Source organism: Canis lupus, chromosome 7, assembly GCF_048164855.1.
Source record: "Canis lupus baileyi chromosome 7, mCanLup2.hap1, whole genome shotgun sequence".
Classification (NCBI taxonomy): Eukaryota; Metazoa; Chordata; class Mammalia; order Carnivora; family Canidae; genus Canis; species Canis lupus.
Genome location: NC_132844.1, coordinates 5,497,879 through 5,518,147, shown reverse-complemented (window position 1 = coordinate 5,518,147; position 20,269 = coordinate 5,497,879). Strand labels below are relative to the sequence as shown.

The following is a 20,269-nucleotide window of genomic DNA, read 5'->3' as shown; positions in this document are numbered from 1 at the left end:
TATACCATAGAGACACACAACGTATCACAAAGATACACTAAATACCCAGGTAATTATGATACAAAAAACTAGCTACATTTCATAAAAGGCAGGCAAACAGAAACTTATGGAAATTCAAACAAGTAAGCAATCACATTCACTGGAAGAATCTCAGTAAAATAAAGTGATAAAACTCTCCAGAGAACCATTTAGTCATGTATATAAAAAGCCTTAAGACTGCACAGTTTATGGCAATTAAATACTGAAAATAATCTATATACATGTCTAAAATTTTTAGAGTGGTTAAATAAACTCTGATACATCCATTCACTAGAATATATGCAGCTCTTAAAAATTACATTGTTGGTAGGCATTTCATAAGGTGATATGGGAAAAGTAAAAAATCCACATGGTAAAAAAAAAAAAAAAAAAAAAAATGTTCCAACTCTTCAAAAGGACAGAGAGTGAAATGTCTTTCTCCCACCCCAGAATCTCCAATTGATCTTGGAGATCTTTACATTATCAGTGAACTATAGATCAATAGCCTATTCTTTATCAGAGTGCAACTGTAGGAGTTTTAAATATATTTCACTTAGTCAGTCCCCTATTAAGGGACAATCACGTTGTTTCCAGAATTTTGCTATTACAAACAATGCTGCAATACATCTAGATGAAATGTCTAATAATATGCGAAAATGTTCAAGATAATTCCGTTAAGTTAAAAAACAAAGGCAGATGAACGTCTGGCTTCCAGTTCCTCATGTAGGAAGCTGGAAGTTGCTACTCCATCCTAGCAACAAGTAAAACGCTGAACAGACTGAAAAACTGACACCTCTTGGATCTGTAAGAGAGGAGGATGCAGGGCAAACCCCAACCCCTAAGATTAGAGAACAAGAAGTCCAGAGAGAATACAGGGAGGCTTGGCTTTCCAGGGCACAGTCTCAGGAGTGGAACAGCGGGAGCTGGTGCTGGGGCTGGAACTGTAACCCACAAATTGCTGGAGGCTCAGTGTGGACAAGTCTGAAGACTTAAAAACTCCAAGGAGACCCAGTCACAGAGTATATATACCCACAGTACTGTGAGATTTACTCCTAGGTATTTGGCCATATTCCCACAGTAAACATCAGAGAAAAATCCCCTTCTGGCAGGGGCCATCATTTTTAAATATGCCAGAGCATTCTGATTTCCCTAACAAGGCTGCCCTCAGGAGAACCTGGCTAACCTGAACTTCACCTGCTGGGGTATTCTTAGAGCCTAACTAACCTGAGGAGGGGAAATACCCAACTCCAGCCCACTCTAGCCATCCTGTACCACTTAACGGAAAGGGAAAAGCCTAAGAAGCTCTTGAGAAGTTCACAGTCCAGAGGCATATGCTCACTTAAAGACTGAGGCCTAGGGGACACCTGGGTGGCTCAGAGGTTGAGCATCTATCTGCCTTTGGCTCAGGGTGTGATGCCGGGGTCCTGGGATTGAGTCCCGCATCAGGCTCTCCACGGGGAGCCTGCTTCTCCCTCTGCCTGTGTCTCTGCCTCTCTCTCTGTGTCTCTCATGAATAAATAAATAAAATCTTAAAAAAAAAAAAAAAAAAGACTGAGACCTAATCATAAGACCATAGAACACCTTCCCTCTCCTCACACCTCATCATCACATTACTAAAGGCCTATTTATAGAGTTCCTTTTACGCAATACATCATGTCTGGCTATCAAGAAAAATTGCAAGGCATTCTGAAAGGCAAAAAACACAATTTGAAAAGACAGACCAGAATCAGACATGGCAAGGATGTTGGAATTATCAGACTGGGAATTTAAAATAGCTACGATTAATATGCTAAGGGCTCTAATGAATAAAGTAGATAGTATGCAATGCAAGAACAGATGGGCAATGTAAGCAGAGATGGAAATCCTAAGCAAGAATTGAAAAGAAATGTTAGGAATCAGGGATGTCTGGGTGGCTCAGTTGGTTAAGCATAAGACTTCAGCTCAGGTCATGATTCTGGGGTCCTGGGATCGAGCCCTGCACTGGGCTCCCTGCTCAATGGGGAGTCTGCTTCTCCCTCTGCCTCTACCCCTCCCTCACTCATGTTCTCTCTCTCTCTCTCTCTCTCAAATAAATCTTAAAAAGAAAGAAAGAAATGCTAGGGATCAAAAACACTGAAAAACTAACCCTAACTCTGATGGGCTAACAAGTAGACTGGACACAATATAGAAAAGAATCTCTAAGCTTAAGGATGTATCAATAGAAACTTCCAAAACTAAAAAGCAAAGAGAACAAAGACTGAAAAAAAAAATCAGAATAGAGTATCCAAGAGCTGTGGGACAATCACAGAAAGTATGTAGTACTCACATAATGAGAAACCAGAAGAAGAGTGAGAAAAAGGAACAGAAGAAATATTTGAAATAACAATGACTGAGAATTTCCCTCAAATTAAAGTGAGACATCAAACTATAGATCTGGGAAGCTCGGAAAATATCAAACAAAATAAATATCAAAAACCTACACCCAGGCATATCATTTTCAAAATACAGAGAATTAAAGATACAGAAAACATCCTGAAAAAAGTCAAAGGAAAAAGAAACCTTACCTATAGAGGAAGAAAGATAAAAAGTACCTCCTAGTTCTCTTCAGGAAACATGCAAGCAAGAAGCGAGTGGATTATACTGAGTATCCAAAGAAAATAAAAATATTAACTTGAAAAGATGTATGTACCCCTACATTTATTGTAGCATTATTTACAATAGCCAAAATATGTAAGCAACCTAAGTGTCTGTCCTGCAGATGAATGGATAAAAGAGCAGTCATACACACACACACACACACACACACACACACACACACACACACACACAGGAATATTACCCAGCCATAAAAAAGGATGAGATCTTGCCATTTGCAACAACATGGATGGACCTAGAGGTATTATGCTAAGTGAAATAAGTCCGACAGAGAAAGAGAAATACCATACAATCTATAACACAAAATCTAAATTAAAAAAATCTAAAATAAAAAATCTAATTCTAAGAAAAAAACAAAGAATAAACAAACAAAAAAGCAAAAACAGACCTATAAATACAGAAAACAAATGGATGGCTGCCAGAGGGGAGGCGGTGGGAGAGCTGGGTAAAATGGGTGAAGGGGGGTGAGAGAGACAGGCTTCCAGGTATGGAATGAATAACTCACAGGAATGAAAAGTACAGCACAGAGAACACAGTCAATGATATTGTAATAGTATTGTATGGTGACAGATGGTAGCTACACTTGTGGTGAGCACAGCATAACAAATAGAGATGTTGAATCACTATATTGTACATCTGAAACTAATGTAACATTATGTGCCAACTATACTCAAATTAAAAATTTTTTTAAATTATAAAAAAAGAGAGTGGAGTAAAATATTTAAAGCATTGAGAGAACCACTGACCTGAATTCTGTACTCTGCAAAATTATCCTTCAATGATGAAGGAGAAATAAAACTTTCTCAGACCAACAAAAATTGAAGGGTTTTTGTTGCCAGTACATTTGCCTTGTAAGAAATGTTAAAAAGAAGTTCTTTATAGACAGAAGAAAAATAATATAAGTCAGAAACTTGGATCTACATAACATAAGAAAGAGCTTTGAAGAAGGAATGAGGTAAAATAAAACCATTTTTCTTATTCTTAATTGATCTAAGAGATAACAGTTTGTTCAAAATAGTAATACCAAGAAGGTATTTTATGGTGTATGAGTATGTATTTATCATATGCTTACACATAAGCAATCAATGAATTGGAGGGAGAAATTAAAATTATCTATTATTATAATGTACTCACACTACCCAGGAAGTGGTTAAGTATTATTTGAGTTAACGTGGATTAGCTGTAAATGTGTAATGCAAAGTCTAGGGGAACCACTAAAAAAAGTTTAAAATGAGGTATAAAGGATATGCTAGGAAAGAGGAAAAAATAGAATCATGTTCAACTAAAAAGTTCAATTAAAGCCACAAAAAGCAAAAAAAAAAAAAAAAAAAAAAGTGGAAGACAAAAACAGAAACAAAGTACAAAGACAAAAAATAATAAACAGTAGTGAATATGGTAAATATTAATCCAATCATAATCACTTTGAATGTCAATGCTCTAAATGTATCAATTAGAAGACAGAGACTGTCAGAGTGGATCAAAAACAACCCCAAGTATGTACTTTCTACAAGAAACCCACTTTAAATATAAAGACATATATAGATTAAAAGTAAATGGACAGAGAAAAAATATACCATGCCAACACTAACCAAAAGAAAGTGAGAATAGCTATATTAATTTCAGACAGAGCAGATTTCAAAGCAAGGGGAGTTATCAGGAATAAAGAAGGGCATTACATAATGATAAAGGGGTCAATTCTCCAAGACATAACAATCCTTAATGAGCATGTGCTTAACAACAGAGTGTCAAACTATATGTGGCAAAAAATAATAGAATTGCAAAGAGAAATAGGCAAATCCACTATCATAGTTGGAGACTTGAATACCTCTGTATCAGAAATGGTAGATCCAGCAGGCAGAAAATCAGTAAGGGTATAGTTGAACTCAACACCACCATCAATCAACTGTATATGATTGATATGTATAAATCATTTCATCTAACAATAGCAGGTGACATGTTCTTCTCAAGCCCATATTGAGCATTTACCAAGAGAGATCACATTCTGAACCAAAAGACACACCTTAACAAAATAAAAAGAATAGAAATCACACAATGCCTGCTCTCAGACCACAATGGAATTAAACTAGAAATCAGTAACAGAATGATAGCTGGAAAATCCCCCAATACTTGAAGATTAATAAGCAAACTTCCAATAACACAGGGATCAAAAAAGAAAACACACACACAGGGATTGAAAAAGAAATCTCAAGTGAAATTTTTTAACATTTCAAACTAAATGAAAATGAAAACAATTTATCAAAATTTGTGGAATGAGAGAGAGAAAAAAAAGAAAAAAATTATTGAGTGCATTTAAAGTAGGGGGCAGCCCGGGTGGCTCAGCGGTTTAGCGCCCCCTTCAGCTCAGGGCGTGATCCTGGAGACCCAGGATCGAGTCCCATGTCCAGTTCCCTGCATGGAGCCTGCATCTCCACCTCTCTTTCTGTGTCTCTCATGAATGAATAAATAAAATCTAGAAGAAAAAAAAAAAAGCAGTGCTTAAAGTGAAATTTATATCATTGAATGCCTATATTAAAGAAGAAAGACCTAATATCAATTATCTATGTTTCCATTATAAAGAGACTAGAAAGAGAGCTAATTAAATCTGAAGTAAGCAAAGGAAAAAATAAGAATTAGAACAGAAATCAATGAAATTGAAAACAGGAAATCAATAGAGAAAATCAGTGAAACCAAAAGTTGGTTCTTTGAAAAAATTTATAAAATCAATAAGCCTTTAGTTATGCTAACTAAGCAAAAAAGAAAGAGGACACAAATTTCTAATATCAGAAATAGAAAAAGGACATCACTACAAATCTTATGGCATCAAAAGGATAGTAAAGGAATTCTACGAACAACTCTATTGCCAAAAATTTGAAAACCTGGATAAAATGGACCAATTTTTTGAAAGACAGAACCTGCCAAAATTCACACAAGAGGAATAGACTATCTGACAGGCCTGTACCTATTAAAGAAATTGAATCAATAATTAGTAACCTTCCAAAACAGAAAGCACCAGGCCTAGATGAGTTCACCAATTAATTCCACCAATCATTTAAGGAAGAAATTATACCAATTCTTAATAACCTATTTTAGGGGCTAGAAGTAGAAGAAATATTTAAGTATAAGTCCAAAAAAATATGTACAAGATCTGCATGGGAAAATCATAAAGCTCTGATGAACAAAATAAAAGAAAAACTAAATAAATGGAAAAATATTCAATGCCCGCAATTAGTAAGACACAAAACTGTCAAGATGTCAGTTCTTCCTAATTTGATATAGATGCGACACAATCCCAATCTAAATTCCATCAAGCCATTTTATGGGTATCAACAAACTTATTCTGGAGTTTATATGGAAAGGCAAACCCCGACTACCTGATGCAATACTGAAGAAGACTACAGCTGGAGGATTGACAGTATCCATCTTCAAGACTTACTGTAAAGCTATGGCCACTGAGATAGCATGTTATTGGCAAAAGTATAGACAAATACAACAGTAAAACAAAACCTCTTAGAGGACTAGAAAGAGACTCACATATATAGAGTCAACTCGTTTTTGGCAAAGGAAAAAGGACAACACTGGAGGAAAATACAACCTTTCAACAAATGTGCTGAAACAATTGGGTAGCCACATGCCCTCCCCCAAGCCCCCAAGAATCTAAACATAGATTTTACACCTTTCACAAGAATTAATTCAAAATGGATGACAGACCTAAATGTGAAACACGAAACTATAAAACTCCTAGAAGATAACATAGGAGAAGCTCTAGATGACCTTGGGTTTAACAATGACTTTTTAGATACAACAGCAGAGGCACAATCCATGAAAGAAAGAATTGATAAGTTAGACTTCATTGAAATTTAAAAATTCTCCTCTATGAAAGAAAATGTCAAGAGAATGAAAAGATAAGCCACAGACTAGGGGAAAAAAAACAAAACAAAAACACTGGCAAAGGACCTATCTGGTAAAGGACCGTTATCCAAAAAATACAAGGAACTCTTGAAATTCAACAATAAAAAAACCAACAACCAGCTTTAAAAATGAGCCAAAGACCTTAACAACTTGCCAAAGAAGATCTACAGATGACAAGTAAGTAAGTAAAAAGATGCTCCACATCATATGTCATCAGAGAAATGTAAATTATAACGATGAGAGACCATCATGCACCTATTAGAGTGACCAAAATCCGGAACACAGCCAACACCTGGTAAGGAAGAGGAGCGACAAGAATTCTCATTCATTGCTGGCAGGAATGCAGAATGGTATGGAGCAGCCACTTTGGAAGACAGTTTGGTAGTTTCTTACAAAACTAAACAGACTCTTGCCATATGATCCAAAGGAATTGAAAACATGATCACATTTTTTTAAAAAACCTGCCTGTGGATGTTCATAGCAGTTGTATTCATAATTGTCAAAACTTGGAAGCAACCAAGAGGTCCTTCATTAGGTGAATACATAAATAAACTCATTCAGACTATTGAACTATTAGTCAAGGCTAAAAAGAAGTGAGCTATCTAGCCATGAAAAGACACAGAGGAAACAAATGCATATTACTAAGTGAAAGAAGTGAATCTGCGAAGACCACATACTTTATCACTCAAACTATATGACAATCTGGAAAGGGCAAAATTATGGAGACAGTAAAAAGATCAGTGGTTGCCAGCAGGTGGTGGGAGGAGGAGGTGAATAGGCAGAGACAGGATTTTTAAGGCAGTGAAAATACTCTTCATGATATGATGATGTATACATGTCATCATACATTTGTTCAAAACCACAGAATGTATAATACCAAGGGGGAAGTGTAATATAAACCATGGAGTTGGGTGGTTACAATGTGTCAACATAGGTTCATCAATTATAACAACTGCACCACCCTGGTGGGGGACGCTGATAACGGGAGAGGCCATATAGTTGGCGGGGGGTGGGGGGGGGTGGGGGCAGGAGTATATGCGAAATCTCTGTACCTTCCCCTCAATTCTGCTGTGAACCTAAAATGCTCTAAAAAATAAACTCAAAAGCTAAGGGGAAATAATAAAACAGCATACGCATTATGATCACATTTTAACTTTGTGAAAATATTATTTACCATTGCAAGAAAAAGTCCAAAAGAAGAGACTACATATATTGAGTAGTTGTCTTAGTGGTAGAATTATGTGTGATTTTGATTTTCATCCTTATACTGTCTGTATTCTCTATTATCCAAATTTTCTACAGTGAACAAATATTAAATATATAATTTTAGAACATTAAATTTGAGACATTAAAGAACAACTTTGTGGATGAGACAGCATTTGGGCTAGGACTTGGAAGACAGGTGAGATTTTGATTTGCTCAGAAACAGAATGTTAATGATAACAAGAATTGTGATCGAAACTCCATGAGGTGAGAAATTTCAGGCAACTTGGAAGTAAAACTGTCTAGTTAGGTTAGAGCACAGAATATCCATAGGAAAGTGGTAGAAAAGAAAGAGGTTGGAAAACTGCACTGAGACCTTGCACATCAGCTGAGGGATTTACACTTAACATAGTAGGAAGCACAGCAGAGGAGCAAGAAAGACCAGAGTTGGGCAACAGCACCTCTTTCATGTAGTCAGAAAATGTGGTTATCCAGAATATTCCTGAGCATTTAGTTCAGGCAACTGCTGGTATTATACTTGATATGTCTCCAAAAAGGAGTCAAAAATTATCTAACAGGGGTTTCAGAGACAGAGAGAGATCGACCTAGAGAAAAGACAATGTCATAAAGCAAGTGTAATGAAAGTATTAAAGAATCATTGCTTCATAAAATACTTTCAAAGACATCAACACTCACCACCCAAGTGATTTCCCAACAATATACTTAATAGTCCTGTGGGACTTTAAGCACTTATGCCCAAGAGATGGACATGAGTCAGACAACTGAACTACAAGATGTTTACCAATGTTCTGAAGCTGGTGGACTATTTGAAATTCACGCCAATTGTATTTATGACCATCACTGCGGGAAGATCAATCCTAAGGACACTGCAGTGGTGTCTCGACATGAGATTCATACTGCTGTGTTCTAAACACTTCCATAATCCATTCCAGGATACTGATGCTCCTTAACATTTCCTGGAGTGAACGGTTGACCTATTGGAGATTCCACACTCTTATTAAGAAAACAGAACCATAAAATATACCTAATGCTCCACACCAGAATACTCCATTCCAGGTATTTGAATACTGCCTAAAACAATTCATATCAATCCAACTTAATACATATTTTAAAAATAGCTCCCACCTGGGGAGCAACTGGCCAGGCACTGTGCTAGGTTCTTTATAGACTTTTTGTCTTTGATCCCAACGGTCTTGCACAGAAGGTGTTATCATCTCCATTTTACAGAAAAATAAAATATGGCTCAGAAGGCTTTCAACTAACAGGAAAGAGAACAGATGCTAAGGTCTTTTTGGCTGAGAGTCAGTGATCCTTCCATTGGACAACCTGCCCCCAAAACATATTCTGAAAATATCACCAATACTGTTTTCCTGTGCCAAAACCATGATGGGAGCAACTGTGAGAAACCCTCAGGATTCATTTCAGACAGATAACTGGATCTCTGTAGTTTCTCATCATAATAATGCTATGGCAAACAGCAAAACCAATATAAATTTCCAAGGAAAGAGCTATGCTGAATAATTCCGTGGCCAGCCTCTTTCTTTCCTCAATTGCCAGCAAAATAAAAAAGGGATAGAATAATAACTATGTCTTTCATTGGTTTGGGGATCAGATAAACAGATTCCTTTTATAAAACTAGAAGCAAGAAGTAAAAAGTCTCCAAATACAATGCATATACATTTTGAATATCTGAAATTCCCTTTAAAAATCTCAAGAATTAAATTGCAATTTAAGATATCTATAAATAGCATGGAATTGAGCAAAATGCTACTGATTTAAGCCAAATGAGAAAATGAGCAAGAGCCCCTTTTGCTATCTTTGTAGAATGAAATTCTTTAGGGACTAGAGGCAATGTTCTAAGAATAGAAAGAACATTTTCTCCCTGAATGCCCCACCACTCACTAACTTCACTACACTTTCATCTTACATCTGCAGGCAGCTTTCTTTTCTCTCCCCCAAAGAAAAGGCAGGAACATATCTGGTGGAAATATCTCGACATCTTTGAATATTAGATGAGATACAGAATAAGAAAAAGAACACTACTGGAAAATACTTCCCGTACTTTCACCAGAGATCAATAGAGGTAACCAAGGAAAAGCTAGTAATCTATTAAATTCTCTTACTGCCCTGCAGTGCCATTCCTGCAGAACAGAGGGCAGCTGGGTATCAGGAAAGAAACAAAGGAAAGGGATCCAATCACCTAGGGTCTGAATGGTTCATTTACTCACCCATCAGTTATCAAGTCCCCACTATGGACTAGGCATCAGGAATACAAAAATAAATGGCATATTAAATTGGATTTCTCTATTAAACGCTCCCATAGCACATCACACTTCTTTGTAGCACTCATTACAGGATCACATGTCTGGTTTTTTAGCTGCATGTTAAATCTTAAGAGGCTTGTTTATGGTAATGTAAAATGGTACAGCCACTATGAAAAACTGTAAGGCAGTTTCTCAAAAAAAATTAAAAATAGATTCCCATAGGATGTAGCAATTTCATTTCTGGATATGTATCCAAAAGAACAGAAAGCAGGGTCTTAAAAAGATACTTATACACCCATACCCATAGCAGCATTACTCATAATAGGCAAGAGGCAGAAACAACCCAGTGGTCCAGTGACAGATAAACAAAATGTGGTATATACATGCAAAGAAATACTATTCAGCCTTAAAAAGCAAGGAAACCTGTCACATGGTAAAACATGAATGAACCTTGAGGACATTATGCTGAGTGGAACAAGCAAGGCACAAAAGACAAATGCTGTATCCTTTCATTTACATGGGGTACCTAGAATAATCAAAATCATTGAAACAGAAAATAGAATGATGGTTGCCAAGAGCTGCAGGAGGGGGGAATTAGTGTTTAATGGGAAGAGACTTTCAGTTTTGCAAAATGAAAATGTTCTAGAGATTAGATGCACAACAATGTGGATATAAGATGGTTCCCAACTTATAATGGTTCAACTTATGATTTTTCAGCTTTACCATGGTACAAAAGCAATATGTATTCAGTAGAAACCATACTTCATATTATAATTTTGATCTTTTCCCCGGGCTAGTGATCCTCTGTCCAGCTCCCAGTCAGCCACATGATCACAATGGACAACCGTCCATTCGCTTACAACCATTCTGCACCCATATAACTACTCTGTCTTTCATTTTCAGTACGGTAGTCAATAAATTACATGCCATACTCAACACTTTATAATAAAATAGGCTTTGTGCTACATGATTTTGCCCAACTGTAGGTTAATTAAGTGCTCCGAGCACATTGAAGGTAGGCTGGGCTAAGCTATGATGTCCAGCGGGTTAGGTGTGTTAAAGACCTGACCAGACTCTTCCCGAAGTGCCCATTGTTAGGCAGTGGGTTCACCACCTTAAGGAAGTATGATAGTCAAACTCAACCCATTCCAACAAAAGGTTCTGTAGAGGGCTTTGAGCCCTCAGACAACAAGTGTCTGTTAAGAGCTATTGACGGTGAGCTCCAAAGAAGTGAAGAAGTTTCATATGGCTTACTCAGACCTATTGAGAGCTAACACGGATGGGCTGAAGAAGAGGGACTAACCAAGCAAGAGTAAGAAGAGCAAAGCAGCACAGTGAAGGGCACCAGATAGCCTGCTTTCACCAACTAACCACCAAATTACTATTTTTCTTTTGGTTTTTACTTTTGGCCACAAAGCTTTTGTTTCTGGTTCCCCTATAACAAATTTTCATGGGAGATGAGGGTCACGTTGGATGGAGGAAGAGCTGCAGTGTTTACAGGATAGTTGTAAGAAGCCAAGTTTATTTTAGAACTGGCTGATTGGTCAGTGTTGCATGGTTGTATATCCTGGGATTATAAAATCTCTGTAGCCATCTGTGTGAAGAACAATGGATCATTAAACTTGCATTTATCCACCAAAAAAAAAAAAAGTTAAGATGGTAAGTTTTATGTATATTTTACCACATTTTTAAAAAAAGTCCTAATTTAAAAAAAGACTTGGGGCACCTGGGTGGCTCAGTGAGTTAAACAGATGACTCTAGGTTTCAGCTCAGATCATGATCTCATGGTCATGGGATCCAGCCCCGCATAGTGTTCCACTCTGAGCACAGAGTCTGCTTGAGATTCTCTCCTCTCCCTTTCCTTTTCCCTTGCCCTCTGCCCTGCCCCCGACTGTTTGCATGCACATGCACTCCCTCTCTCAAATTAATAAATAAAATCTTAATAAGAAAGAGACTTTTCCCCCTGTAGCTTCATGATTTAAGCACAGGTCTTTGCATATGGAAGATACTTAACAAATATTTATCGAATGGATAGATGAATGGAAGAATGGATGGATGGATGGACTGGACAGACAGATGGGAATCCAAACAGAAGAGTAACACATAAACCAATAGTTACTATACCATTTGAACATAGAGAAATGGACCCTGTGAATATGAAGAAGGGAGAAGTTCTTGTTATGGTTGATTCTGATATATTTACCATATAGAACTACTTTGTCTTATCCACCAATATCACACAAAAAAATTTTAATAGAGATGTGGTTCTTTCTGGTTAAATAATTCTTATTTTTCCTGTTATTTCTCTTTACCACAGTATAATCTGTCTTCTGACCTAGATGAAATTAAAAGAGAAAAATCCATTTTTTTGTCACCTTTGCTCTTCCCAGCACCTCTTCTAATCCAAAAGAGTAATGTGAAATAAAGCTTGCAATCAACTCTGCAGAACACGAAAGCAGGTGATAAGTTGCTTGCCCATAAGTTATTAATCAGCGATCCTCCAGGGCGTAGTGTTATGAAGCTGTGTCGTGTAATAAACAGCAGGCAAAATGAATAATCTCCATTTTCTGACTCTGAAGTGCAGGCATGTGCTATAAAACTAAATTGACATCTGTTAGCAGGCTTGTCACATGGATGGTTTTTTCCTGCAGAATCTGGAATAAATTAAATCTTAAAATAAAACTTGGAACAGAGAGGCTGCTTTACATAATTCCTTCTAATGGCGTGCTGATTTTAAAGAGAAGTTCTTATAAGAAATGTTTCATTATCATTTTAATTGCAAAACTGTTGAATGCCACTCCATGCTAGGAACGTCAGGTTTTTATAAGGTCCTTGTGTTTTTTAACTAAAAAAGTGGCAAAGGAGACCTTCCTCACTAGCTGGAAAAGAAATCAGGTCTTACCTCCCAATGAAACTATGCCCACTTTTCCCCAAGCCCCAGGAGCCTGTTTCATGGGTGGTTGGGCAGGCCTGGCACCTCAGAGAATCGGCCTGGCTGAGCTCCTAAGGCAGAATGGCTGGCCGGGGTGTGACCTCACAGGACTGGCTCAGGAGTACACCCCTTCAGAGGATTCACTAATATGATAGCAAGTTCTGGAGCCTCTTACTGTCAAAAGGCATTAAGCATTTGTTAACACATATAGAGGAATTGCCAGAGTTGCATGACCCGGTGAAACCGGGCTGTGCAGCTCTGAACATGACATTCTTCTGCTGAACCACAGTCTCCATTAGGAGAGGAAGTCACACAGAGGGAGGCCTTCACAGGCTCCTGAAGCTCATGGCCCCGCTGCCCCAGAGGATTCATTTGGCTCTCCTCCCCAAAACTCTGTCATAATGGCAAAATCCTCAGACAAATATACCCACCCCGGTACACAGCAAGGAAAAAACAAAAAACAAAACAACAAATGCCAGCTCCCTGGAGGCTAATTTCCTAAGTGAAAACTCCCCCTTTTGTAATAATTCTTTGTGCCTTTGAAAACCCCAAAGAAGCAACAATCAATCAAAACGCTTTGCTTTATGTAACATCATAATTCTGGCCTCCTTAAGAATTCTTCATTCATTTCTTTCACCAACATGAGTGCACTTGCCTGCACGAACTTCCAAATAGTAGGGGTTCATATCCCACGCCTTACCACAGGAAAAACTGAGGCACAGAGGACACAGGACCTCGGTGAAGTGACAGAGACAGAGGCTGCAGTAGCATACGGGCTCTCAATCCCCTTCTTGTTTAAAGGGTTTTATGCACAGCAGGGGATGGGGGATTTGCAAACGGAAGGCTGAGTCACCAGGGTCCTCTGAACACTCAGGTTCCTCGCAGGGTGATCTTCCTATTACCTGGGTTAGAGTTTCAGTGGGTCAGTTAAAAATGCAGTTTCCTGGGCTTCAGGCCAGACCAGCTAAGTGAGAATCTCTATGGTTGCTTCTGGATTCGACGTTTTAATCAAGGTTTCTAGGTGATGGGATTCTTTGCTTCCGCTGTTATTTTTGGTTTGTTTGCTGGTGTTCCCAATTCTAACACTGAAATCTGAGAGCCATTCTGTAGTACAGGTGGGAGTGGGTCTCTGGATTCCAGAACACTGCCTGCACACAACCTCACCAGTCATGGCTTCTGCCCAAGGGAAACCGAGAGGAAACGGCATCAAAGAAAATACAAACCACCGCTAAATCCAGATGCACCTAGCTCATTCTTCAAACAGGCTCCATAATCTACATGCTGGCCAAATACTGAATGGTTTGAAAATCACTAGGACCCCAGAAATTTGCTTCACAGCAAATCTCACCATTACAGATAAATGAAAAGGATAAAAAGCCCAAACTCATTTCCTACATGTTGAGTACCGAAGTTCTAGATCCACATTCTCAAGATGGTTTGTCCTTTGGGTCCACTACGGATTGATGGAGACATAAAATTGTCTTTGTATTTCAAATTGCAATTCAGGAGCATAGCTGACTCATTACTCCTAAATTGCTACTGGCTTATTTCACAGAAACATAGGCTTGTCGTGATTAAATAGCATTTCTGCAAGACGAAGTTGCCTTCAAATACACAGAAAGATACATACTTCTCTTGGAAAAAGTAATATAAACAAGTTTAAATAGAAGATTGCACTGGGCCCTAAAAGAATCACCTGGATTTCCACTTTTGCCATAGCATATCTTGTTTCCATGGTGTTTTTCACCCAAATACTCTGAACATCAGTGGTTAAGGCCTTTGGATGCTCTAGTTGCTGCTTATTAATTCTGCAGTAGGCTGTGTGAAAAGATAAAGCATTCAAACTTCAATACCCTGCACATTTTACTTAGGAAGGTACTTGACCTAGAAAGTCAGGTCAAGTATCTTATATATTTCCTGAGCTCTTCCCTAGGTAGTTGGGCGGGGATTCCATACCACGGAGTCCCTGCTCTCAAGCCATATACTCCTTAGGAACATACATCTGAGATGCAGGGATCTGGCTGGAGGGTAAACCATTAGCCATCTAGGACTCAGGCATGTCTGGCCCTTGAACTGGTATGGGAGACCACTGGGAGACATTTTTACAAAGGAGCTTCCTTCCTGAGGGAAAAAAAAATTTGTTCCAAGAAACCAGCAAGTTCGAAACAGAAATCTGGTACGAGCTGGCACAGGAGTAGAAAAATGATCTGGAGCATAGCACATCATCTGTGCCTCATTCCACCCTTGGCAGGGACTCAGGCTGAGGGTGGAGGACATCAGAACACAAATGGTCCAGCGGCACCTGGGTGGCACAGTCAGTTGAGGTTCCGAGCGTCCAACTGTTGGCTTTGGGCTGGGGTCTGATCAGAGCATCCTGGGCTGGAGCCCTGTGCTGGGCTTGGGGCTCAACAGGGAGTCTCTCTCCCTCTTCCTCTGCCCCTCCCCCTCTGCACTTTCTCTTTCCCTCTCACCGAAATAAATTTAAAAAAATAAGATATAAAGCAAAATCAAATAAAATACAGAACACAAAGGGATCCAGTGCTGGGCCTCTGGGGGAACACAAATTACTAGTAAATACCCTCTGCTTCTGTGTTTCTCAGACTATGGTTCAGGCCTTGCTACTCAATGTATGGTTCCCCAACCAGCAGCCTCAGCAGAGCCAGGGAGCTTGCTGGGAATGCAGACTCTCGGGTGCCACCCCAGAACTTCAGAATCAACATCTGCGTTTCAGTTAGACTCCCCAGGTGATTCACATACACATTAAATATGAGCAAGAATGGCATGAAATATGATTTGTGTCACACAAGCATTTCAAAATCTTTTGTTAGGTATTTTTAATATGGGTTAGAAAACATAACTAAGCCGGTTTACTCATGAGTGCATGGGTATTATTTCTCCAGATAAGTCTAAGAAATGTGAATCGGTTTAAAGTTGACTTAAAGGGAAGATGTGCCCTCCCCATGCCAAACACAAACTGAGAAAACTGGAAAAGAGGGAGAACACAAAGGACATAAACTAAAACTATGTGAAGAAGGAGGAGGAGGAGGAGAAGAAAGGGAAGAAGGAGGAAGGAGGAAGAGGAGGAGAAAGGGAAGAAGGAGAAGGAGGAGGAGAAGAAAGGGAAGAAGGAGGAGGAGGAGGAAAAGGGGAAGAGGAAGAGGAGAAGAGAAGAAAGGAAGAAAAAATACAAAGGATTCTAGAATGACATTTCACATATTTATCAAAAAACAAAACCAAACAAAAACCTAGTAGGGCAGAACTAATAGCAAACAAAACAGAATTTAAGGCAAAGAAAATTCCGGGGAATGAAAAGCGACATAATGTACAGGCGCAGCCAAATTTTCTCCCTGAATCTACCATTTTCCGTTTCCAGCGGCAAAGCGAGCGGATCCTTCCCGGGAGCGCTTCGCTCCAGGCCCGGGGATGGGGCGCAGCGCGAGCAGCCACAGGAAAGGGAAACGCCCGCGGTTCGCTTCAAAGCCCCATCGGTCTCCATGGGGGAGCCCCCCCACGGTGTCCCCCTAGAGGACGTGCCCCCGGAGCTCAGCAGGTGCCACCCCGCCACCCCGTCGGCGACCTGCAGCCTGTTGCCCCCAGAGCTCAGCAGGTGCCACCCCGGCCACCCTGTCTGGGACTGCAGCCCGTGCCCCCAGAGCTCAGCAGGTGCCACCCCACCACCCCGTCGGCGACCTGCAGCCCACGCCCCCGGAGCTCAGCTGGTGCCACCCCGGCCACCCTGTCTGGGACCTGGAGCCCGTGTTCCCAGAGCTCAGCAGGTGCCACCCCAGCCACCCTGTCTGGGACCTGCAGCCCGTGCCCCCAGAGCTCAGCAGGTGCCACCCCACCACCCCGTCGGCGACCTGCAGCCCGCTCTCCGCCCCCCCCCGGAGCTCAGCAGGTGCCACCCCGGCCACCCTGTCTGGGACCTGGAGCCCGTGTTCCCAGAGCTCAGCAGGTGCCACCCCACCACCCCGTCGGCGACCTGCAGCCTGCGCCCCCGGAGCTCAGCTGGTGCCACCCCGGCCACCCTGTCTGGGACCTGGAGCCCGTGTTCCCAGAGTTCAGCAGGTGCCACCCCAGCCACCCTGTCTGGGACCTGTAGCCTGTGCCCCCAGATCTCAGCAGGTGCCACCCCGCCACCCCGGCAACCTGCAGCCCACGCCCCTGGAGCTCAGCAGATGCCACCCTGGCCACCCTGTCAACGACCTGCAGCCCACGCCCCCCGGAGCTCAGCAGGTGCCACCCCGCCAGTGACCTGCAGCCCGCGGCCCCCGGAGCCCCCACGCCCCACTTCTGCTCTGTATTCATCCTCCGCGGCTGATTTAATTTCTCTCCAGCACCGTGTTTGCTTCCCCCACCGTGGCCAGCAAAGCTGCTCGGCGCCCCAAGGCAGCAAACAAGAACAGTCCTCCACGACCCTGTCCGAAGAACCAACTGCCCTTCAGTTTCTCACAAGGCTGTCATTAAAGACTCTTGGGTGGAATCAGGTGCGGTTATCAATTTCCAGGGAAATCAGACATAGTTTCCCTGAAAACAAAGAAAGAAGGAAAGGAAAAAGAAAATGCTTTCTATAAAAATTTTTGTAAAGACTTCTTGAAATTGTTAATGAAAGCTCTTGGAATTCAAGGTCATCATTTTTAAATCACACTGTGTCCTCTGATGGAATTCTCAGAAACAAGCCATGTAGGTAGTAGCATGGTCCCTGTCACGCTGCTGATCACCCCCAGCCCCAGAGCAGCTAAGTGACTTGCCCGGTGCCAAAAACAAACAAGAGAATGGGTGATTCGAACCTAAATCACTGACCTCCCCGCGGTAAGCTCTAAGGCAGCCCTGTTACTCCTATCATCAACAGCACGGTTAAGGCTCAAAGTAGTTATAACGTCTCATGAATCAGCTCGGATCATTTAGTATACTCTAGGTAATAAAGATTTTAGGGGGGAAAAAAGCACATGTATGATTAATATGAGCAGAAATTTCAGACTTGATATTTCTAGTCCCATCCTGGAAATTTTCTTTTTTTTTTTAAAGATTTATTTATTCTTGAGAGTCACAGACAGAGAGAGAGGCAGAGACACAGACAGAGGGAGAAGCAGGCTCCCTGCAGGGAGCCCCATGTGGGACTCGATCCTAGGACCCCAGCATCACGCCCTGAGTCAAAGGCAGACACTCAACCGCTGAGCCACCCAGGCGTCCCATCCCCATTCTGGAAAAATCCTTATGCATGGTTCCAGCAATAAGCACATCAGCAATGAGAAGACAGCTTATCATTACTACCGATCCAGGTGATATTACTCCCTGACAGGCCGGCTTCTGGTTCTTGGGCTTTGGCTTTTGCAGCTGCTCTCACCTGATGCTCTAGAAACATTTTCGACTTACAGCTTGAAATTAAAATTATCAAAGAGTTTTAAAAGCAGTTCAAAAGCCACATGCAGGGCAGCCCTGGTGGCTCAGCGGTTTAGCGCTGCCTGCAGCCCAGGGTGTGATCCTGGAGACCCTGGATCGAGTCCCACGTCAGGCTCCCTGCATGGAGCCTGCTTCTCCCTCTGCCTGTGTCTCTGCCTCTCTCTCTCTCTCTCCTCTCTGTGCATTCTCATGAATAAATAAATAAAATATTAAAAAAAAAAAAAAAGCCACATGCATCCTTCTCTCACCATCTCAGAGTACTGCTTTTCGTTGTGGCCTGAGGGGCCGGAATCTAGGTATGGATAAAGAGAAGCAGAAAAAAACCCACAGCTTAATGGGGAAAACATCACCCAACTATTGGAAACAGTTTAATGTCATGAGGTGAAAACAAAACAGTGAAAAGCTCTCTGGTTTCTAAAGTCGCCAGCAGAAGAAATGAGTGAAGAAGGCAAGGCTCAAGCACAGACATATTTTACTGTGTGTGTGTGTGTGTGTGTGTGTGTGTGTGTGTGTTTTCTATTTGCTTTCCCTGCCAGAGCCACATCCTATTTACCAGTATCTGTACACATGCAGAAAAATGAAAACAGACCTTGCTTGCTGCAGGCCAGAAATGAAGTTTCCTTTTATCTGGCACCACATAGCTTTTAGAGGCATGTTCCTAATGGAAGCAATCATTCACCGATGGGTTTCATTTTTTTTGTTTTGTCTGAAAGCATTCACCAAAAAAAAAAAAACTCCAAAACAAAACAAAAACTATGAAAGATTATTAGTATCTTTTAAACAATAAGGAATTTTTCAAGCAGCAAATATATACCCAAATCATTTTCATGTGTTTTTTTTTTGTAGTAAAATACCCATAACATAATATTTACCATCTTAACCATTTTTAGGTGTCATTATTAATGTTTTTAATAAAAATAAATAGATTTAGGAATATAAAAAATCCTTTATAACATTTATCCTTTTTAGATACTACTGTAAGTATTTCTGCTGTCTCAGAAGCCGTGTAAAAGATTTCAGGCTTCATCTTCAGCATAAAGGTTGGCCCACTGCAGCTCCTATGGAGTTAAACACAATTCAGATGCATACCTGGTCATTAAAAATACATTTTCCATAGGAAATGTGGCTTGGATAAATTATATCCACAGGCCATTTTTTTCAAAGCCTTATTTCGTCCTCATGTTTACCAAATATTTTGCTAAAATATTAGCGAAAAAAAAACCAGTATCTACTCATATCTATTCTTTGGAGTGTGAGGGTAGAGAGGGCCAGGGTGTACAGAGTAGTAGGGTGGAGCAAGAGAGTCCCAAATGGATGCAAAGAATCCATAGTTATCTCTCTGAATAACCAAGACTTGACATATTATGGAATGAAGCTGTAAAACAAAACAAAACAAAGCAAACAAAAACAGCTCTCTGAAGGTCACAAGTGGCAAAAATAAAGTACTGAAGAATGCTCCCACTTCAGTTTCTGTTGGGTGATTTTACCCCAAAAATCCTATACATATGTTTCACTTAGGCTCCTGATTATTAAATGCTCGTGACTGTCAATGGCAGCACAAAATACAAATCAGCGGTTAATCACATGTTAAAAGAGCAGAAAATTCTTCGAAATGGTTCTTGAAGAAGCTCCTGTTGCCCGATTAAAGGGAGGGTTTTTAAAAAAATAAAGAAAGAAGAAGAAGGAGTCAGATGAAAAGGAGAAGAAAGAACAAAGCAGAGGAAAAGCCCTTTTATTAAAGGCCAGTCAGCCAACTCCAGTTTAAAATCGAATTCCATGTACACTGTTTTTCAGAAACACCCGTTCTGGCATGTTCTAAACCACATGCCATCTCTGGCTGAGAACGCTAAGGCAAAACAGGCCAAGCCCAAGACGGGTTGGCAAA

At 40.5% G+C, this 20,269-nt stretch overlaps 1 protein-coding gene across 5 annotated transcripts in view; it reads right to left on the bottom strand.

Moving 5' to 3' along the window:
• METTL24 (methyltransferase like 24) overlaps positions 1–20,269 on the bottom strand; it is a 147,879-nt gene that overhangs the window by 26,909 nt on the left and 100,701 nt on the right. The gene's annotated exons all lie outside the window — the stretch shown is intronic.